At 40.9% G+C, this 21,534-nt stretch overlaps 1 long non-coding RNA gene across 1 annotated transcript in view; it reads right to left on the reverse strand.

The window, feature by feature from the left end:
• Nucleotides 1-19,676: 19,676 nt before the first annotated feature.
• Nucleotides 19,677-21,534, reverse strand: part of LOC138354433 (uncharacterized) — a 75,103-nt gene continuing 73,245 nt past the window's right edge. Inside the window, exon 3 of the long non-coding RNA XR_011223560.1 lies at nt 19,677-20,498. This is a non-coding gene — a long non-coding RNA (uncharacterized lncRNA). The remainder of the gene's footprint in view (nt 20,499-21,534) is intronic.

The following is a 21,534-nucleotide window of genomic DNA, read 5'->3' on the forward strand; positions in this document are numbered from 1 at the left end:
ATTCAGATAACAACTGGAAAATTAATGTGAGTTGATCAGAAACAGCTTCAGCCTCAACCTCTCTCACCATCCCCTTCCATCCACAAGAATGATGAAACAATATCATCATAATCATCATCAGTCCCCCCCCCCCTCTCTCCCCTTCCGTGTGAGTGTGTGTGTTTGATCAGCAATTTGAACCTTTGTGATTATTACCCCCAATCATCTCCGTCGGGTGTTTACCTTAGTGCCTGGTGCAGGGCTCGTGTTGTGGTTGTGGTGGTTTTGGTTGTAGTTCTTTTGGTTGCTGTGGTTGTTTCAATTGTTGTTGATATTGATGCTGGGTGAAGCTACTCTCTTAGGGTTGATATTGATGCTGGGTGAAGCTACTCTCTTAGGGTTGATACTGATGCTGGGTGAAGCTACTCTCTTAGGGTTGATACTGATGCTGGGTGAAGCTACTCTCTTAGGGTTGATACTGATGCTGGGTGAAGCTACTCTCTTAGGGTTGATACTGATGCTGGGTGAAGCTACTCTCTTAGGGTTGATACTGATGCTGGGTGAAGCTACTCTCTTAGGGTTGATACTGATGCTGGGTGAAGCTACTCTCTTAGGGTTGATACTGATGCTGGGTGAAGCTACTCTCTTAGGGTTGATACTGATGCTGGGTGAAGCTACTCTCTTAGGGATGATACTGATGCTGGGTGAAGCTACTCTCTTAGGGTTGATACTGATGCTGGGTGAAGCTACTCTCTTAGGGATGATACTGATGCTGGGTGAAGCTACTCTCTTAGGGTTGATACTGATGCTGGGTGAAGCTACTCTCTTAGGGTTGATACTGATGCTGGGTGAAGCTACTCTCTTAGGGTTGATACTGATGCTGGGTGTAGTTTCATCTCTTAGGGTTCAAATCAATCAAATGAAATCAAATCATCTCAAGGTAAGGTTGATGTTGATGGTGGTTAATAATACATATATCAGGGTAGACCAGACTGTACCCCGTAAGACTTGCTTTTTTGCCTGGTAAGTGTGCATCAGATTAGCCAGTGAAGAAACAACGATGGAGACTACCAATACACTGATGGTAACTGTGGTCAAACATACAAACATTCGTTTAATTTGAACATATACACACACAAAAACATAGACAACATACAAATACATACATAAATGCTTACATATATACATTCGCACACACGCATACATGCATGCTTAATAATATGGCAATCTATACACACATTATGCATATGTATGTAAAAGTGGGAATTATGTAAATGTTAGGTGCTGCCTCCAGAAGGGAGAGAGGGGTGGGAGAGGGAGAGAGGGGGTGGGAGTGGGAGAGGGAGAGAGGGGTGGGAGAGGGAGAGACAGGAGTGAGACGGAGAGATGGGTGTGAGAGGGAGAGACGGATGTCGGGGGAGAGGAGTATAAGAAGAGAGGGGGTTTGAGACGGAGAGACGGGTGGGAGGAGAAGACGGGTGTGAGAGAGACGGAAGAGTGCGAATGGAAGAAAGGGGTACAAGATGGCGATAGAAATGAGAAGTTGGTAGCGAGCCGCCAATGATACCAATACCCTAATCGCCACCACCACAACCTCCACTAGTGCCACCATAGTAACAACCACCACAACCATCACTAGTGCCACCCTAGCAACAACCACCACAACCTCCACTAGTGCCACCATAGTAACAACCACCACAACCTCCACTAGTGCCACCATAGCAACAACCACCACAACCTCCACTAGTGCCACCATAGTAACAACCACCACAACCTCCACTAGTGCCACCATAGCAACAACCACCACAACCTCCACTAGTGCCACCATAGCAACAACCACCACAACCTCCACTAGTGCCACCATAGTAACAACCACCACAACCACCACTAGTGCCACCATAGCAACAACCACCACAACCTCCACTAGTGCCACCATAGTAACAACCACCACAACCTCCACTAGTGCCACCATAGTAACAACCACCACAACCTCCACTAGTGCCACCATAGCAACAACCACCACAACCTCCACTAGTGCCACCATAGTAACAACCACCACAACCACCATTAGTGCCACCCTAGCAACAACCACCACAACCTCCACTAGTGCCACCATAGCAACAACCACCACAACCTCCACTAGTGCCACCATAGTAACAACCACCACTACCATCACTAGTGCCACCCTAGCAACAACCACCACAACCTCCACTAGTGCCACCATAGCAACAACCACCACAACCACCACTAGTGCCACCATAGCAACAACCACCACAACCACTAGTGCCACCCTAGCAACAACCACCACAACCTCCACTAGTGCCACCATAGCAACAACCACCACTAGTGCCACCATAGCAACAACCACCACAACCACCACAAGTGCCACCATAGCAACAACCACCACAACTACCACTAGTGCCACCATAGCAACAACCACCACTTGTGCCACCATAGCAACAACCACCACTAGTGCCACCATAGCAACAACCACCACAACCACCACTAGTGCCACCATAGTAACAACCACCACAACCACCACTAGTGCCACCATAGTAACAACCACCACAACCACCACTAGTGCCACCATAGTAACAACCACCACTAGTGCCACCATAGCAACAACCACCACTTGTGCCACCATAGCAACAACCACCACTAGTGCCACCATAGCAACAACCACCACAACCACCACTAGTGCCACCATAGCAACAACCACCACAACCATCACTAGTGCCACCATAGTAACAACCACCACAACCACCACTAGTGCCACCATAGTAACAACCACCACTAGTGCCACCATAGCAACAACCACCACTAGTGCCACCATAGCAACAACCACCACAACCACCACTAGTGTCACCATAGTAACAACCACCACTACCAGCACTAGTGCCACGATAGTAACAACCACCACTAGTGCCACCATAGCAACAACCACCACTACCACCACTAGTGCCACCATAGCAACAACCACCACAACCACCACTATTGCCACCATAGCAACAACTACCACTACCACCACTAGTGCCACCATAGCAACAATCACCACAACCACCACTAGTGCCACCATAGTAACAACCACCACAACCACCACTAGTGTCACCATAGCAACAACCACCACTAGTGCCACCATAGCAACAACCACCACTACCACCACTAGTGCCACCATAGCAACAACCACCACAACCACCACTAGTGCCACCATAGCAACAACCACCACTAGTGCCACCATAGCAACAACCACCACAACCACCACTAGTGCCACCATAGCAACAACCACCACAACCACCACTAGTGCCACCATAGCAACAACCACCACAACCACCACTAGTGCCACCATAGCAACAACCACCACAACCACCACTAGTGCCACCATAGCAACAACCACCACAACCACCACTAGTGCCACCATAGCAACAACCACCACTAGTGCCACCATAGCAACAACCACCACAACCACCACTAGTGCCACCATAGCAACAACCACCACTACCACCACTAGTGCCACCATAGTAACAACCACCACAACCACCACTAGTGCCACCATAGTAACAACCACCACTAGTGCCACCATAGCAACAACCACCACTACCACCACTAGTGCCACCATAGCAACAACCACCACTACCACCACTAGTGCCACCATAGCAACAACCACCACTAGTGCCACCATAGTAACAACCACCACAACCACCACTAGTGCCACCATAGCAACAACCACCACAACCACCACTAGTGCCACCATAGCAACAACCACCACAACCACCACTAGTGCCACCATAGCAACAACCACCACAACCACCACTAGTGCCACCATAGCAACAACCACCACAACCACCACTAGTGCCACCATAGCAACAACCACCACTAGTGCCACCATAGCAACAACCACCACTACCACCACTAGTGCCACCATAGCAACAACCACCACTACCACCACTAGTGCCACCATAGTAACAACCACCACAACCACCACTAGTGCCACCATAGTAACAACCACCACTAGTGCCACCATAGCAACAACCACCACTACCACCACTAGTGCCACCATAGCAACAACCACCACTACCACCACTAGTGCCACCATAGCAACAACCACCACTACCACCACTAGTGCCACCATAGCAACAACCACCACTACCACCACTAGTGCCACGATAGTAACAACCACCACTAGTGCCACCATAGCAACAACCACCACAACCACCACTAGTGCCACCATAGTAACAACCACCACAACCACCACTAGTGCCACCATAGCAACAACCACCACTAGTGCCACCATAGTAACAACCACCACAACCACCACTAGTGCCACCATAGTAACAACCACCACTAGTGCCACCATAGCAACAACCACCACAACCATCACTAGTGCCACCATAGTAACAACCACCACTAGTGTCACCATAGCAACAACCACCACAACCACCACTAGTGCCACCATAGCAACAACCACCACTAGTGCCACCATAGTAACAACCACCACTACCAACACTAGTGCCACCATAGCAACAACCACCACAACCACCACTAGTGTCACCATAGTAACAACCACAACTACCACCACTAGTGCCACCATAGCAACAACCACCACTAGTGCCACCATAGTAACAACCACCACAACCACCACTAGTGTCACCATAGCAACAACCACCACTAGTGCCACCATAGCAACAACCATCAGAACCACCACTAGTGCCACCATAGTAACAACCACCACAACCACCACTAGTGCCACCATAGCAACAACCACCACAACCACCACTAGTGCCACCATAGTAACAACCACCACAACCACCACTAGTGTCACCATAGTAACAACCACCACTACCAGCACTAGTGCCACCATAGCAACAACCACCACAACCACCACTAGTGCCACCATAGTAACAACCACCACAACCACCACTAGTGTCACCATAGTAACAACCTCCACTACCAACACTAGTGCCACCATAGCAACAACCACCACTACCACCACTAGTGCCACCATAGCAACAACCACCACAACCACCACTAGTGCCACCATAGCAACAACTACCACTACCACCACTAGTGCCACCATAGCAACAACCACCACTAGTGCCACCATAGTAACAACCACCACAACCACCACTAGTGTCACCATAGCAACAACCACCACTAGTGCCACCATAGCAACAACCATCAGAACCACCTCCTTAACATCGGGTAGTTCTTAACTTTGGGAAGTGGCAACCCACTAAGGTTAATCTTGGGACTAGAAGTAGTTTTCACTTACTTAATTAACATCGTTAACGGGTGATGTTGTGCACTACAAACATTTCTCAATGCAACGAAATTGAACAAAACAAAAAAATCATGTTTGTACCAAGGATTTTAAGTCAACTTAGATTGTTTAGTAAAATGTACCAATGTCATATATTTATTTAAATTGTGATATAAAAAATAAAGTTATTTGAAAAATTTAAGAAGTATGAGAGTAAAGGAAGAAAAATAGTACCAAAAATTTTTATAATAATTCGAATCAACCACCACTAACAAACTAACCACCAGCAAACTATCCACCACCACAATTATAACTAATTCTTTCATTCTCTCCTGTTATCTCTTTCCTGTCACCCCTCTGCTCTTTTCCTCCCTTCTCTCATCATGCTCCATCAGCTCCCCCTCTCCCCTTTCTCTCTCCCCTAGCTGGCTGGCTTATTAACCCCTCTCACCCTCCCCTCACCAGTTATACTGCTATTCCTCTCGTTCCCCTCACTAGCTATCTTTCTCTCCCTTCTTTTCCCCCCTCCCCCTATACTCCCTACCATTCTCCCGACCCCCCTATTCCCTACCATCACTGTTCACCACTACCACCACTGCACACTACAGCTAAATGATGTCTTCTAACGAAAATAGAGGCACTGGTATCTCTGGTATATTGAAGCATAATATTATCTCAAGAACAGCATATATCTAGGAGAAAATATAGAGGCTGTACGATGTTATAAAGAATCCCAAAAGCAACATTAACCATCCCGGGATCTTCAACAAAGACCATCACAATATGAGTGTCAACTTCGTCGAATGCCAATTTTTTGGCATTCGACGTATGGTACTTTATCCTTTGTACTTTGGGATCCATAACGTACAAAATGAGACGTATTGGTCGAGAGGACGGCTTGACGAATGAGAAAGCAGCCTGTTCCACTTCTGACGTTGGATCGTGCCAGAAGCCAGGAGAACCATTAATATATATAGAGGGTACCATCTCTGGTTGCTTGTACGGACCCTCAATTCTCGAAGAAGACGATATGCAGCACCCTGGGGAGCCTTGTCGGGCTCTCACGTGTGCTGGCACATATTGTCTTCTCCTACCACCCCCCCCCTTATATATTTATATATACACTAAAATCTATTGTACATGATAATATGATTACAAAATGTGGCATTAACACATACACAACACAACCATTAAAAGTAAAATGAAAAGTACACCAACAGGATAAAAAAAAACTGACTAAAAACAAAAACCTGGTTTTTGACCAGACAGGTTAAAAACCTTCTCAAATTTCTCCGGGGTTGGACTCGTGCCCAAGATGCAACAGGCATTTTCCCTTTGAACTGCGACTCTAAGGCGCTGGAACAAGAAGCTTTTCGCTCTTTGATCTTTTGTAACACTGATCGATTTGTCTCTCAATTTTTTTTTTTTTTTTTTTTTTTAGATATATACAAGAGTTGTTACATTCTTGTACAGCCACTAGTACGCGTAGCGTTTCGGGCAGGTCCCTGGAATACGATCCCCTGCCGCGAAGAATCGTTTTTTCATCCAAGTACACATTTTACTGTTGCGTTAAACAGAGGCTACAGTTAAGGAATTGCGCCCAGTAAATCCTCCCCAGCCAGGATACGAACCCATGACATAGCGCTCGCGGAACGCCAGGCGAGTGTCTTACCACTACACCACGGAGACTGTCCTTACCACTACACCACGGAGACTGTGAACATAAATTCCTTCAGGAACTTCAATGCACATTTTCCCCACGAACTGAGGGTCTCTGAACCGATCGGAACTAAGCTGTACCAGTGTGCCAGACCTCTGCATTTGATGGCTTTCTGCATTTCCCCTGAAAGAAGCAGCCCCGCCCCCTTCGCTTGAGCTAAGTTGCAGGTAAGAACTGGCCAGTGTTCATGTGTAGTCCCACACCACTTGCTTACCATCCTTCCAAGGAAGCATGGTGGACGCTTCAGGATGCTTCTGAGGTTCGTTGGGTTTGAATAAGTGTGGTTCTATTTGTGCCGGGCAGCAGGCTGTGGCGAGGCTCCTCTTGATAAAGTCGTCGACGTCTTCATGTCTTGCAATCTTACCCTGTGATTTACGACATAACACAGATGCACAGAGCCACAGATGAACCTATGTTCGGTGAAGATTGGAGCGGCAAAGCAAAAGGCAACTCTCCAATGCGGAGAGTGTCAGGATTGAGGCGAGTTCGCAGGGGTGCACTGGGCACAGCAAATAAAAAAATTCCCGGCATAGGGTGCTGTTATCGCTAGGAGGCGGGCTTTGTTTTCAGCAGATGCGTTTTCAAGCATTGTTGTGGCAGTCTTTTCCATTTTGGGGCTTGTGGTCGGGATAAAGGGCGTGCAATGGTTTCCCATTCACTGGCTACTTCGATGAACGTTGGATCATGAGTTCTTACTGAGTTTAATTTAACATTTAAGTAAAATGTAAAACTTAAATTTAACCTTTAAATCCCACTTATATGTTAAATTTACATTCTTGTATACACAGCTTAACGAGATTGACAATAATATCAGCGGCAGAGGTAATACACGGTTCATTAATTCATGGGCAAGGTAAACAAGAATATCATCAACCGGAACCTTAGCAAACAAAGAACAAACGTCAAAACTTATTAACTTGACATCAGAATTGGTTGGAGCATTATTCAATTTGTTAACTAATTCAATAGAATTGGTCAAATGAGAAGATGAAATAGTTTCTAACAATGATGACAGGATTTGGGTGAGGATTTTTTAACAGGATTTTACCTTCTTCGCGAATTAATGAACCATGTATTACCTCTGCCTGCTGATATTATTGTCAATCTCGTTAAAATGTGTATAAAAGAATGTAAATTTACTTTTATCAATGAGTATTTTTACAGACATTTGGAATTGAAATGGGGAATCCTTTATCGCCATTGCTTTCAAACTTGTACATGGAATTTTTCGAAAAGAAATTAGTTTTACAAATTAGCCCTGTAATCATTCCATGATTTAGATATGTTGATGATATTTTGTGTATATGGCCTACAAATGTAAATTCAGACGAATTTGTAGCTAAACTTAATGATAAAGTCACCGCTATAAAATTTACTATAGAGACTGAAATTGATAAATGCTTGCCATTTTTAGATATACTTATTAATATGGAAAACTTTTCATTAAAGTTCAGTGTCTACAGAAAGTCTACGAATAATTTATTTTATGTTCATTATTTCTCAGGTTATAGATACAATGTGAAACAATCAATTTGTTCCTCTATGTATCTAAGAGCTCTTCGGGATGTTAGTCCAGAATTCTTGGAGGAAGAGTTTAAGAATATTGATTCTATTAGTCTCAAACTTTGTTATCCACTGTTTTTTATTTTTTAAGTTTACCGTAGCAAAGCACGTCGTACATATTAAGAAGATAAGAACATAAGAACAAAGGCAACTGCAGAAGGCCTGTTGGCCCATACAAGGAAGCTCCTATTTATAACCCCCCAATATTGTACCTCACCTCTTTCCTGCCTAAATATCCACACATCAAAAAGTCAACACCAGCAATCCAAGGCCAATTAACGCATAATTATATTCAACCCACTTCAAGACCCCGAACCAACATAGGAGCAGCAAGAGAAAGTATGGGCCAATAGGTTTTCTGTAGTTACTTCCATTTTTATGTTTTCATACCCATTGATTCGTGTTCTGTCACCTCACCCAAAACTTTTGTGTCATATCACTTCACCCAAAACAAATAAAAGCATGATGTATGTTATGTACAAACCAAGTCTTTGAAAATTGTAAGAAGCCTTACGAAAGGCTTCTAGGCGTCAATTACCCTTGGCAGTGAAGAAAAACGTAAGAAATATTGAGAAGATTCGTGTTAGAATTATTAATCTTACCCTTTCGGTCATATTCAACACCATATATATATATATATATATATATATATATATATATATATATATATATATATATATATATATATATATATATATATATATATATATATATATATATATATGTCGTACCTAGTAGCCAGAACTCACTTCTCAGCCTACTATGCAAGGCACGATTTGCCTAATAAGCCAAGTTTTCATGAATTAATTGCTTTTTGACTACCTAACCTACCTAACCTAACCTAACCTAACTTTTTCGGCTACCTAACCTAACCTAACCTATAAAGATAGGTTAGGTTAGGTTAGGTAGGGTTGGTTAGGTTCGGGCATATATCTACGTTAATTTTAACTCCAATAAAAAAAAATTGACCTCATACATAATAAAATGGGTAGATTTATCATTTTATAAGAAACAAATAAAAGAAAATATATTAATTCAGGAAAACTTGGCTTATTAGGCAAATCGGGCCTTGCATAGTAGGCTGAGAAGTGCGTTCTGGCTACTAGGTACGACATATATATATATATATATATATATATATATATATATATATATATATATATATATATATATATATATATATATATATATATATATATAATAAGTTTGTGAGGGTACCACCTCTGGTGCCAATGTGGGGACCCATAGCCTCGGAGAAGAAAATAAAAAGTATTCAGAGGAGACCTTGTGGTTTCTCACTGAACACTAATATTATCTTCTCCTACCACCCCCATTCTTTTGTATGTACACATATATATTTACTTTATTTGAACTTTGTTACAAAAAAGAGTTACATATGGGTTACAAAGATGGTTATCATAGGTTGTCAAGTTCCTCCAGCTCCTCAGATGGCGGGCAGGAACCCTGGATGCAGTGCGCATTTCCCCTCTGTATCGCCACACTGAGGCGCTGGAAAAGAAAGCTTGCAGCTCTTGGGTCCCTTGTTGTTTCAATGAGCCTAGAACCCAGTTCCTTCAAAAAACTGGTAGCACTTTTATTTATATATATATATATATATATATATATATATATATATATATATATATATATATATATATATATATATAATTTATTCCAAATAAATTGCCTTATAGTGTCAGTCCCATTTAGTACCAATGTATTGTTGAAGTGTATTGGCGAGCACAGTAGATCTCACGATAATACTGATAAATGGTGTCATTTGAACCCAGGAATATTCAATGTATTTGATGCCCAAACAACAACTCGGAAGCTGAAGAAGCAAGGACGTTTCGGTCCGTCCTGGACATCGTCGTTTCTCATCTTCTGAGTTGTGGTTTGGTCATCATTTCTTCAGCCACATTATTGTGACTCATCGTCTGCACATGGAATATATCTTTTTTGATTCACATTAATTCGTAAGATTCCAACAAGCACACATTACCTCCACAGCACGCACTTCTACTACACTACATTAACCAAACACCACCACCACAACACACTTCCACCACCTCACATCTTCATCAACATACACTACCACAACTACCACAACCACTTAGAACTACCACCACCACCACCAGGCACAAAATAATCTTGTTACACTACCAAATAAATTACTGATGGATCGACTACCACCACTCTCTCCCAGATTAGACCATGCTAGGCCTATCATTAGTTGGGCCTCTTTACCATTGAGTAACTAATACTTATCTCCAATTATCAATTTCTCTAATACCAATTATTGATAAACTTCATTCTCACTTGGCAAGTCTCTTAACCCTATCAATTTAGCAGAAAATTGCAAATCAGAACTAAAAAGCATATACTAAACATAACTGCAGACTCTGATCTAATCTTACACTCCCTCTCATCTCTTCAAGACTCTCGCATCTGGTCGTTCATTTTAAGATGTCATATTTGGCACAGTGTGTCACGCCACAGCGCTACACTATCACCGCTAGCGACTGTCAAACATAGCCTCATGCTGTACATTGTATTACTAGGCTGCCACACACCACCCACACACACCACCATGTGCGAGTCTTATAAATCTTAGATAACACTCATATTTACTCTTTGTAAGATAGGCTATAAGCAGCTGAATGTAAAATAATGTTTTTCCATTATATTTATTTGATAGTTTATTAATTTAATTAACTTTCGTACTTTATTGATACTGTATAGGTATTTAAGGCACGAAGTATTGTTAATCGTATGTTTTTTATGCATTACCTACTTTGGAGGGTAATGTTCAAGTAGCATGAAGTGTTTGCATGGAGAAGGAAATAGTAGGAGTAGTTAATGATAAGATAATAAATGACAAAGAGAGAGAGAGAGAGAGAGAGAGAGAGAGAGAGAGAGAGAGAGAGAGAGAGAGAGAGAGAGAGAGAGAGAGAGAGAGAGAGAGAGAGAGAGAGAGAGCGAGAGAGAGAGCGAGAGAGAGAGAGAGAGAGAGAGAGAGAGAGAGAGAGAGAGAGAGAGAGAGAGAGAGAGAGAGAGAGAGAGAGAGAGAGAGAGAGAGAGAGAGAGAGAGAGCGAACGACATAGTTTAGGAATAATCGATGCGCTCTAGCCTAATGACCTCCCAGAAGTCGCAGGCCATACAGCCCAACAAGCGAGTGGTATTCATGAGGAATATGCAGAAATAATACGCTGTGTCCTCATCACAAACCACACTACCCATTACTCACACCACCATCACACGAGGGTGACCGCCAGCTGAGAGTGACGTGAACTCATAAACCAGCGCCACCACGACACTTGAGGCCCGGCTGCAGCGACCATAATCGGCTTCAGTCTCCCTTTTGTCGTCTCGTGTCGTTTTAATGGTCGTTTTCACCCCTACTCTGCCACCTCTCCCCCCACACGTTTCTCGTTCTTAGTGTACGCCCTTTACATGTTCTTAATGTAGAATACTTCATCTTCTCTCCCTCTTCTTCCTCTCCCTCATTCTTTCCCTACCCTCCCACCAACAGTGTAACTCACTTTATTCCTCCCCCCCCTCCTCCCTCTTTCTCTCTAGTGTCCCTGTGACTAAGTAATTCTGCACCGCCTATGGCCGACGTAATTCCATTTTCCTCAGTTATTTTTTTATTTATTGATGCATTTGACGATAGTTATTTTATTACGTCTATCATTTATCTTCATGTCTTTCAGTCGCTTTTATTTTAACATTTCTATATAGCTCATGTATTTTAATTCCGGTTCCCATTGTATGTGTGTCAGGCGGTGTGTACTCATCTAATTGTACTCACAGAGCAAAATCGCCAGCATATGGGGAAGCTGGCAAACATTATAACGTGTTTTAGAAACCTAAATCAGGACTCTTTCAGGGCAGTTTACAGTCAATCGTAGACCAATACTGGAATATGTAACTCCGGCCTGAAATCCGCCCCTTGTTAAGCACAAAACAAAAATGTTAAAAGTACAGTAGTGTGCAACAAGATTAGTGTCATAAGAGGGTTAAGCTATGAGATTATGTTAAGGGAACTAGAGCTCACAACCTGGATGGTAGAAATAGCCTTAGCTACTCTATTCTTTTGAGATGTGTCTTCGAATGTCAAGACAGTTCAATTCTAGCGCAACAGGTACAAGGCTAGACCTTTCTTCCCATAGTCGGTGACAGCAGACAGGGAAGCACTGATGGGTATATTACATATGTATATATAGATACTATTGGGTAGAGTTCCTCCAAATTGTTCTTGGCATCGTTCTCTGTAATATTAGTCTCAGCTCTTCTCCTTCCTGCCTCTCTTGCATCTGCTTATACATTATCTTTTACCCCCTCCCTCCCTCCCTCCCACTACCACTACTCCCGGGCTGGGCTTGGGAAGTAGAACTCTCTGAACCCCACCAAGGTAAGGTAAGGTGCCCTCCTGAGCCTTCCCCTCTCCGTCCGCTATTCTCCCCTTCTATCCCCATCCCCTTCTTCCTCCTTTACCCCCTCTTAACTGACGCTTAAACATGTCGTCCTTCTCATGGCCCACACCTGTAGACCCTACGGACCATTTCCCTTACTCTGCGCAGTGATAATATGACACTTGGAGCACCCGTCGTTAGAAGCCATTCTCGCTCCTGTCTTGACTCGTAGCGCTGTTAAATGGGATGGGATCAATTAACTTGCTTCAGGATGGCTATTTAGATTATCCAAATGTATATTTAAACTTTTCTTTCATTTTTCCATTTCGCATGTCACTTTCGATGTTTTTGCTTATCGGGGGTTGCTTACGGAATGTTGGCATTTATATATTGTTTTTGTACAGTTAATACAAAACGCGAGCGGAGATAGCTTAACCGAAACAATTCCTCGTTCCAAGTTTCAAGCCTTTTTTTTTTTATTAGGTACATCTGCATTTGTGCAGCTGCCCTAGACTATATGAAGGGGAGTACAGTGTGTCAAAAAGCTAGCTACGTGATGCTAAAAAAAAAAAACATCACATAGGATGGTTAGTCATACAGAAACATGTGATAAGTAGTCTGCACTGACAGACTCTGGGTTTGTTATGAGGATATCATGAACACAAGAGTGAATAAGGTAGCAGTGATACTATAAGTTGCAAGCCTAATGCACACTGTTACGCTGGGCTAGGTAATCCTAAGCTACGTAGGTCTCGTTTGGTGTTGGGCTGGTGGAAGATTAGATTAAATTGGGTAACGAGATAATAGGATAGGATAGGCTCGGTTAGTTTGCACAAGACTAGAGAAGGTTAAGTTTATATTACGCTTTATTAAGTTAACTTGGGACGAGTCCAGAGCTTTTGCCAATGCTGCTGTCAGGTTTCTATCAGAAAATTTCATTGGGTAGGAATAGTATCATAATTTAATGAGTGGTTCCGAATGTTTTATGAGAAGTGTATGAGTTCAGTTTTATCAATGGAATCTAAGTGAAAGATATTTCTAGTGATGGGATGATACTAACATTTCTAGCGATTCCGATCCCACTAAAAAGTCTCGATTCCGATACGCTTATCGATTACAATTACAATTATTTTCAAATATATAATTGTATATTTATTTTTTTCTGAAAAGTGTCTTATTTTAGTTGGGAAATTTTCATGATTTACATTATAAGCACGGTAAATTTATTAATAATATAATATATTGATTTAAGAGTAAGAAACAATTGATACATATAATGGAAAGCATTCCATTATACATGCTTCAATTGTGTACTATAAATAAAATAAAATTTGTAATCTTATTTCAAATAAAATTAATATTACAACACTAGCTCCATTAAAGCATAGCTAATTCCTTTTTACTTAAAAAGGAATCTTTACCCTAGTCTACAAAATACAAGAAAATAAGGAACACTGAAAACATTCCATTACCCTTCACAGGTGTACAAGTTAACACAATTTACAATACAATTTTGAATCCTTTTTTTAGTGATATTAGTGCAATAGTAGTTCAGTTAAAACTAAATTAATTTTTGGTTTATGATGAAAACCAATCTCTAACCTAAATAATGCAAGTATAAGTGAATCGGAAAAAAAATCATATTTTCAATCCAAGATATAAATTATAACATGAAAACATTAGCATCTCTCCCCTGCTTCTGCTTGCATTGTGTTTCGGATGAATATATTGTACTACCAAAATTTTTTGTTATTAAATATTAAATAATCGTTTTAAGAATCTGAAATCATGACAAATTTATCTCGATTCCCATTACTGAAAAAACTTGATTCTTGATACAGATTCTGATTAATCGTTCCAGCACTAGTATCATATTTCAGTTGAAATATCAGTACGTCGGAGATGTCCCTTCTCTCTATGAATCTCTGTATATTTAACGAACCCCTGTACTTGGCAATCAAAAATAATGTAGTCATTGTTCCACCCTTTCTTCCCGGTGCTATGACACTTCCTGTTGTTAGGTATGTAGATGATACCACTCTTTTTGGTGGCGACAAAAGCCTCAGCGTTGCATGTTCAAGATGAGCTACACAAATTTGAAAAGGCGATAGGTGCTGCAATTAATATGAACGAAACGTGCATGTTGAAGCTTGGACTATGGAGTATTAATTTAACCTGGACAGGTTCATGGTTACGAAGACTAGGGTCTATTAAAGCTCTCAAAATTTACTGGTGTCAAAAATATGACACCGCATTGGCTACAAATTGGGAGGGACATACCAGGAAAAATATATTAGCAATAAAAATACTGTCAAATAGATCATTAACTTTGATCAAACTATTCTAATCAACTGTAAAACTCTAAAATATAGCATATGGAGATAAGAATACTCCTTTGGAAGTAGAAAAGGCACCCCTTTAGATGTGGTGTGAGATACCAACCGATTAAATGGACTACACTATATAAACGTAAGACTAAAGGTGGGGTTAGGTAAGATTACCCCTACCTTGCGAAGTAAGGCTAACTGTACTCCAAGGGATACTGAATGTGTTGCATAAACCTTTAGCCATCTTATGTATTATATTCATTAAAGAAATTATGTAAATGAATAGTGACAAATTTTAAGGACTTTATTAATGTAAAACACGATCAAACTATTTGGTGAATTTGCATGCAATTAATGTTCTAACAGGTTTGTAACGGTGAAGGATTATTAATGATGGCCAATAAACAAGTGTACAACATATAGCTCCAATAAATAGTACCTACGGCAAAGCAGAGAAGGAATATCACCTTTTAACTGGTATGCAATATGGATGAACCTTCACGTTAAATTCATTGCTGCAAAACAACATGAACTCTAGTACATATTCATGAGACCATTCCTACATATGACAGGTTGATGATGTTGACCATTGGGGACAATATTAAATGAGACAAATGTAACGAATAGAAAGTATGCATGCATTTTATTTTTCTGAAAATAGAGTTGTACTTGTAAATTGGATGAAAGATACTACTGCAGCTTTATGTGGCACATAATTTAATGAGATTTCTATTGTTTAATACTGAAGTGAATTTAAAGGAGAATTATAAACAATCATTATGCTACTTTTAAAATTAAATTATGTGCGTGTGATTTGGTGATTTGTTAGGCAGGAGGTTTACTCTGTAGACAAAATATTGCAGTTCTTGAAACATAGGTTAAGGCATAACATTTGAGGATTACGAATATGAAACTACATATCCGCTGTATATAATGTAATATTTCCCTTGTAAAAAATGTATTTACATACAAATATATGGCAATGTTTAACCACAAATGAAATGAAACAAGAAGTTACTTTAGCACTTTCTTGTTAATCAACACATAATCAGAAATATGAACATTGCAATTTTGCGTAAGGAGAAACAGGCATACTGTATATGTAAAGTGAAAATCAATATCTGTAACATTGGTTCATATGAACACAAGAACAAGAGGAAACTGCAGAAGGCCTAGTGACCAATACATAATGAGTTCCACTAAGCAACATCCATAATGAGATAACTATGTTTTAATGATCTTAAGACGTTTTAAAGAAATAATGATTCTAATCAATTTAGTATGTCATCTCCTTCATTACCATATTTTTATGGCTTTATCAGGACTCGTAAGCCTAACTATCCGATGAGACCTGTTATCAGTTCTGTGGGATCTATAACTTTTAAGCTTTCTAAATGGCTCATCAAAATTTTGGCATTAGTTAGATACTTTTTCCATGTTTACATTGAACACTATCTTGCTCTGATGAAGGCGAATTGAGCCGAAAACGCGTTCAGCATTCTCTAATTCTTCAAGTGTGTTTTTCTCATATTATATATATATATATATATATATATATATATATATATATATATATATATATATATATATATATATATATATATATATATACATAATATAATATACAAGTATAATAATATATATACAAGTTTAGAAAAGGAAAAACTAATTATGAAGGCACTTTCTACTGTAGCCCGAATGTGACTTATCATTCTCAGCGGGGAAAGAGGCAGGTCATGACCGTGGATACAAGTCACATCGTACACAAAAATAGACCGTGCCTAACATAAGTTAATACATTATAATCTAACACTATATATGGTTTTGACAACTAGAAAACGCGTTTGTTTAAACGCCTATATACAACCGAGAGCGTATATTTAGTTGATTTAGGGTCGTCAACAAAACCACCAGTATGCACCTTGTCGATCCGGCTCCCGGTATGGAAAGAAATCGGGAGGCTATCCGATAAAAAAACGGAATCCAATCGCCATATAAATGTAACCCGTGTAGCAGCACAGCACACGTTGTGACGCCTGACCCAGAGCAGGGCGAGCACCAGCCCCACGGGGCAGGGCGGGCACCACTAGCCCCTCGGGGCAGGGCGGGCACCAGCCCCACGGGGGCAGGGCGGGCACCAGCCCCACGGGGGCAGGGCGGGCACCAGCCCCACGGGGCAGGGCGGGCACCAGCCCCACGGGGGCAGGGCGGGCACCAGCCCCACGGGGCAGGGCGGGCACCAGCCCCACGGGGGCAGAGCGGGCACCAGCCCCACGGGGCAGGGCGGGCACCAGCCCCACGGGGCAGGGCGGGCACCAGCCTCACGGGGCAGGGCGGGCACCAGCCCCACGGGCAGGGTAGCTACCCAGGCGGAGCAAGAGCCAGGCGCCCTCCACCTCCATTGAACACAGGAGCCTCCGGAGCCAGCTCATCCCTAACCATTCTCCCAACGGGCAGTAAATGCAACATTTTCCAGCGACCACCCTCCCTCCCTCCCTCCCCAGGCGTCCCTGGTGACCAGTGCCGCGTTGCTTATTGGTTAGTGCACCCCTTATACCCATCTCGTGGGCGGTGGTGAAAAGGGTTACTCATACACATAATGGGTCCCCGAACTCAACCCCATTAAATCATTTACCCAAAAGTAACAATCTTGTGACTATCGTTGATGGCGCCACTAAGTCCCAGGAATTTGTATTTTGTAAATGTCAGTCACGTAGGACTCAAACAGAATAACACTTACTGCCATCAGTCCAGCAGAAGTAGCAGCACGTTCAGGGGCAGGTTTGAGGTGGTCAGCTGCCAGGTAAAGTGAAGAATTACGAGTGTGAGACAACACGTTGATCACTAACAGACAAGACTGGCCGAGTGTCGTCCCGCGCCTGGCTGTTGGTTCCTTCACGATTCCGTTTTAGAAACATTACGGAAAAGCTACTAGTATTTATTGTAATTAAATATAGTACATATATACCGAGCAAACAAAAATTTCAAGTAACTAAAACGGATAATTGTTTTCTTAATTTTATCGAACATAAGTTACTATTTCAAATTATTTATGCACAATTACTTTTACATATATAATGACTTAGTTGACGAGGTTTCAAGTACATTAATCATACAACAAGATAAAATAAATTTTAATAGCCTATAATTTTAAGAAATTATATTTTGACTCAATCGCTGAAATAAAAGCCTAACCAATCATTATACCTGAACTATAGAGACGTCTAAAATACAAAATAGGGTTTTCTCCTGATAATTACCTCACCTCGTATTTGCTAATCAGAAAACGGGTAATGGTTAACATTAGCTAGGATGTGACATTCAGATGTTTTAACTACAAGCTTTTCTGACATGTCGAAGGTTCCAATAATATTTTTCTTGTCACATGTATTCCTTATATTAATACATTATTCCATCATTCTTTTAAACATTAGCATAATGTTTTATGCTAATATATCGGTGATGAGACTAATTAAAATATTGATAAAACTATGAACTAAGAATTAATTTGTCATTAATAAGTAAGAAATATTTATTTTCAATAATCTGATGATTTTTTGGTGTTTGGCTTAAGGCCTATCAGCCAACCAACCAGCAAGTAAGTAATTATCAAAAGAAGGCACCAAACCGGGAAGGTTATGTAAGTATACTTTAGTCCTGAACATAGTGCCAGAATAAAGTATACTCTCAGTGTAGCCTATCATCCTGTTTTGGTAGTACTTTCAGTAACGATGATGACCGTAGTACATATATACCGACGTACAACGCAATTAGAAAGTAAAAGTTGGTACTATTGAATTTAGACAAACCGGAAAACGATTTTCTACTCATGTTGCAAAGACAAACTAACCTAACCTTCCTAGGCATAATATATAACATCTGAGGCCTAATATAGTACATATGTGTGCTATACTAGGCCTAGGAATATTTAAGTTTTTTTTAGCTTAATTTTTTTCGGACTATAAAGTGAATAGTACAAAGTTCTACTAACTGCTGAGTACGTCAATATTTGTACTATGATGCACATAGTTGCAAAAGGTACTATCTAAACAGGAGGATAGGTTGCTCAGTGAATATACACCGAGAGATGGGGTTATGTGTACATTTGTGAAATGTATTCTTCTTCCTCCTCCTCTTCTTCCTCTTCTTTGTCTACCTCCTCTTCGCCTTCTTCCTTATCTTCATCTTCTCGTTGTCCTGTTCGTTTCTCATTAGAATCATCTGATTTCTTCAATAATATGTGTTTTCACTTTTCAATTTGTGTCATTTGCTTATTGGAATATTGCTCTTAACATCAGAAAGTATTCAGTGATATAAAAAGTCGGTTCATATATATATTTTATTTTTAGAATACTATAAAGTACAAAACAAAATATATTTTTAATATGCAAATGTTAAATGAATATGACTGTATGAAAGTGCGTATGTTTAAGCGTTTTTGCGCGTATGTGTATATATTTCATGTACTTAAACGTGTGCTGTATTATTTGCATGTGTTTATATATGATATGCATAGGTGGGCAAAATGCGTATGTGTATTAAGTGCGTTTGTGTTCATATATGTTTTATATGCATTAACGTCACAATTCCATATATTACACATATATACGTATATATATGTGTAATCCCGTGTGTGTATGATGTACGTAATCCTGTATATGTATAATGTACGCAATCCTGTTTATGTTTGATGAACCTAATCCGGTGTACGTATGATTTCTATAATCATGTATATGTATGATGTATATAATCCTGTGTATATATGACACGTAATTCTGTGTATGCATGATGCATGTGCTGTAATCCTGTGTATGAATGATGAATGTGCTGTCTATGTACAGTGAATGTACTGCAATTCTATGTACGTATGATGCATGGCATCCTGTGTATGTATCAAGCACGTCATTCTGTGTATGTATGATTAACGTAATACTGTGAATGTGTGTATGTGTTCGTGTAGGTAGGCTGCGTCCCCACTATCGGGGAGAGGAACCCTGCCTATTGAGGTATCTATCATACCTCCTTGATACCTCGAGGTATCTCTGGCCACTCACAGACCTTCACCAGGGTGCAACCCACAACAGTTGCCTAGTCTGTTTACTGCTAGGTCAACAGAGGCATCAGGTGAAAGGAAACATCCCTGACAAACGCGAACCGAACCCGAGTCCTTTCGGTTGCATGTCGAGCTGCGCCCATTGAACGACAACACGTACACTTTCAACATCACATAATATATCTGAAAAAAAAGAAACAGTAATGGAATTAGCATTGCAAATTATTGCAACAAAATATAATCTAGGAATTAGTAATACAAATCATTGTACATAAAAGTAATAATGAAAACAGCATTTGAACAGAATTATGCAGTGATAATTACCTATTCATGGATATTTGGATATGTTACCCATACCCGTACTCCTCCCCCCCCCCTGACATCTACCTCCCCTACCTTCATTATTTCTCCCTCCTACCTTACCTCTTCCTTCTTCCCTACCTTCATTATTTCTTTCTCCTCATTAATATTATACTCTTACTTACCTCTCCCTCAAACCTCTTCTTCCTTCCCGTACCTCTCCCTCTCTCCCTTACCTCTTCTCCCTTTAATTCCCATTTTCTTCCCTTCATTCTATCTCTTCGTGCAGGACAGTGACATTCCACAGTGATCATTTAGGTCGAAATCTTGACCTGAAGGCATTAGTTCTCGCCGTTGAGAGGAGCTCATACTGTCTTTAGCGTCTCGGACGACTATTTTTTACTCGTATAACAGAGAGTTTCTTAGTTCTCCTTTTTCTCTACGTCTTTTTCATCCCTTTCTTCCTCCTTGTTCTCTGTTTTCCCTTCATCTTCCTTAAGTTTTCTTCGTTTACTTTCCTTTTGACTCTTCCGACGTAAGGGGAGGAGAGAGAGCGAGTCAGACAGACAAAAAACAGACAGACAAAGAGAAAGAGACACACACAAATAAAGTCACACACACACACACACACACACATACAGAAAGACACGGGGAAGAGTGATTCCCGACTTCTTGAGGGATTTCATGCAAGTTGGGTCCAGATCTCGGGTCTATGATTTTCGATTTTCACGGGTTCGTCTCCATTTGGCATAGAGCAGGACTCGCGTTCCTCTCAGGCTACCTTCGTATTTTATAAATTTTGAAGGTTTGGGCGGATTGAGGCTAGATTTATTTTATACAAGATAAAAATAAATGCTTGAATGGAAATAGTGATCGTGGAAGCCTAAAAAGAAATGGAAATTGTCGAAATATTGGTTGA

This window comes from Procambarus clarkii, chromosome 63 (assembly GCF_040958095.1).
Source record: "Procambarus clarkii isolate CNS0578487 chromosome 63, FALCON_Pclarkii_2.0, whole genome shotgun sequence".
Taxonomy (NCBI): domain Eukaryota; kingdom Metazoa; phylum Arthropoda; class Malacostraca; order Decapoda; family Cambaridae; genus Procambarus; species Procambarus clarkii.